This window comes from Aquarana catesbeiana, linkage group LG09, assembly GCF_042186555.1.
Source record: "Aquarana catesbeiana isolate 2022-GZ linkage group LG09, ASM4218655v1, whole genome shotgun sequence".
In the NCBI taxonomy this organism is placed as follows: domain Eukaryota; kingdom Metazoa; phylum Chordata; class Amphibia; order Anura; family Ranidae; genus Aquarana; species Aquarana catesbeiana.
Genome location: NC_133332.1, coordinates 36,647,734 through 36,650,363, shown reverse-complemented (window position 1 = coordinate 36,650,363; position 2,630 = coordinate 36,647,734). Strand labels below are relative to the sequence as shown.

The window sequence follows — 2,630 nt, the reverse complement described above, 5'->3', positions numbered from 1 at the left end:
ATTTATAAGAGGATTCTAATCTGTGTATGTATTTATCCATATCTTCCCTGGTTGGTAGAGATTTTATATATGTCTGTAAATTCCACATGGGGCCTCCTTCTGCTCCCTCCATATCCATCATAAGATGCTGTGTGTGCTCACTAGGGCTAATACTTGTTCCATGCTCTACTTCTCCAGCTGGAGATGAGAAATTTAGCTCAGTTAGGATGGAGCTATTTTGTTGATCCTGTGGTTGTTGAAAAAAACATTTAATATCTGACTTTTGTGCTGATGCGGGTTTAGGGGGATATTTAGCTGACCCCCCCATTGATCCCCTTTTTGTTTTCTGGGAATGCGTGCTTTTAGGAGGCATGCTATATTTAAGGTTTACAGCTATAAGGGAGTAAAGCTCTCACTTTTACCCAAATTTTACCGCCCTTATTTCACTATGTACACTGTCTCTTTTAGAGTTCGTTTCAACAAATGTAATATTCCTTTACCTCATTTAACAGAACCAAATCAGGTAATGTTCATCAGATCAGATATTAACAAATAAAAGGCACTTTTTACCTTGCCTTATCCGACTTCTTATAGTCTCTAGTAGAGTACCTTGTATATATCTGGAATAACACTATTCCCCACTGCTGTTATGGAGACTCTTGAGAAAAAATCATCCAGGGTTATATCAGTAACACTGTTACCTCTGCACTCCGTGGGGATTAGTTTTTCCCTTTTCTTTTCCTCCTTTTTCTTTCCTTTTTCTTCTGTCTCCACTCCTTCCTTCCTCTCTCAAAAAAAAATAGAAGAGAACTTTCTGCACACGCGGACTCTCCCTCCACCCGGTCTGTGGGATCCCTCTCTCCGAGCGGTTGAATGAACGCGGTGGAGCTCGAATCGGAAGGACTCAGCGGGACTCGGTTTAGCTCGTGCTTTCACGGTGAGACTCGGATCTAGCTGCTCATTAATATTATTATGAACCCGCAGCCCAAATAACTCTACTTTTCTGTTTTTGACATTGGCACAATGGCTCCTGTTGCACAATTTTTTTTTTTTTTTTTTTTTCTACTCTATCGAAAAGCCAGTGGCGTGCAAAACACACCTCAAAAACTTCCACCCGGTGCCAAAAAAAAGTGCCCACACATAGAAAGTGAAACACAAAAACGTGCAATGGGTGTACAGAGTCCTCCACTAGGGAAGGACCTTACCCTGATCCCCCGGGGCGTTAGGCTCCAGACAGGGACTGAGGTACTCAGACAAAGGGTCCATCTGGCCGAAACCAGGCGGACCCCCACAACTGGAAGGACTGCCGAAGCAGACCAACCCAAGTACAGTGGGGCTCTCCCGAAGAGAGACCCCTCAAAGGAGAGGGCGAACCAAGCCAAAAGGCCTATGTCCACCCCCTCCCAAGACTTTCAGAGTAGGCCCGAGGACCCACACCCTACTCGCCACACAGTGACAAATGTGTATACAAAACAACCAAAAAAGACAAAAAGATGACAAATAGGGGTAAAAGAAAGAGTGGGTAAGATAGTGAGATGGGAGAGTGAAAGTGGCCATTGTGCTATACAATAGCCGGCCCTCCGGCCAGGCATAAAAATTTCCCCTGGTCCTGGCCAAAAGGCCCGGCCCAAGAGGCAGGTGCGAAAAACGTGTGTTGTGGTGAAGTGACCATGGTGCCATAAAATCAAGTGCTTTCACACCGTGACCATATGGCACCCCTGAACTGCCACTTCAGGGGCACATTCACCACTGGCTTTTCGAAAAAGCCCTGACCCCCACCCCAGGCAGAAAGGTATGGAGTTCTGGAAGCTTGGAGAGAGCCCTTGCCATCAGGCTTCACCGTCGTTCCGTCCCTCCTACCTAATTACATTCGGGAAATACTGGCCGCTCCCCCAGTGGGAGAAAGGGGAGCCAGCGTTCTCTCCCAAATAACTGTCCAGAGCTAGAGCTGCCCCAATCCAGGCCAGAAGGCCAGGATCCCGACCCTCCGCCAAGACCAAATGGTTCTCCGTCCCCATCAGAAGGCTTCCCTTTCGGCTACAAACCGCTCCGAGTTACCTTCACTCCAGCAGGTTTTACATAGCAACCGCAATCCCATCTCTATCTCGCCATAGATCAGGGACAGAAGCAAGCGCCACCTCCTGGAAACTGATAAGAACAGATACTAGACTCGGTCTTAGCCAAAGGGCCGAGAAGCAATTAGCAATAATCACGCCTCAGTTGAACCTCATTGGCTATGATACTGCCACTGCGCAAAGCTAGTGGAGCGAACTCACTGCACGTCCATCCTGGTCAGTTCCTCCTCCCCCCTGCTGCTTGTGAATTCTACTTTTCTGTTTTTGACATTGCCACAATGGCTCCTTTTTTTTTTTTTTTTTTTTTTTTTTTTATTTTCACTCTCTATCGAAAAGCCAGTGGCGTGCAAAACACACCTCAAAAACTTCCACCCGGTGCCAAAAAAAAGTGCCCACACATAGAGAGTGAAACACAAAAAACGTGCAACGGGTGTACAGAGTCCTCCACTAGGGAAGGACCTTACCCTGATCCCCCGGGGCGTTAGGCTCCAGACAGGGACTGAGGTACTCAGACAAAGGGTTCATCCGGCCGAAACCAGACGGACCCCCACAACTGGAAGGACTGCCGAAGCAGAC

At 47.4% G+C, this 2,630-nt stretch overlaps 1 pseudogene; it reads right to left on the bottom strand.

Annotated features, from left to right (window-relative positions):
- Positions 1-2,174: 2,174 nt before the first annotated feature.
- On the bottom strand, positions 2,175-2,239 carry LOC141109115 (U4 spliceosomal RNA; annotated as a pseudogene).
- Between the last annotated feature and the right edge of the window lie 391 nt (positions 2,240-2,630).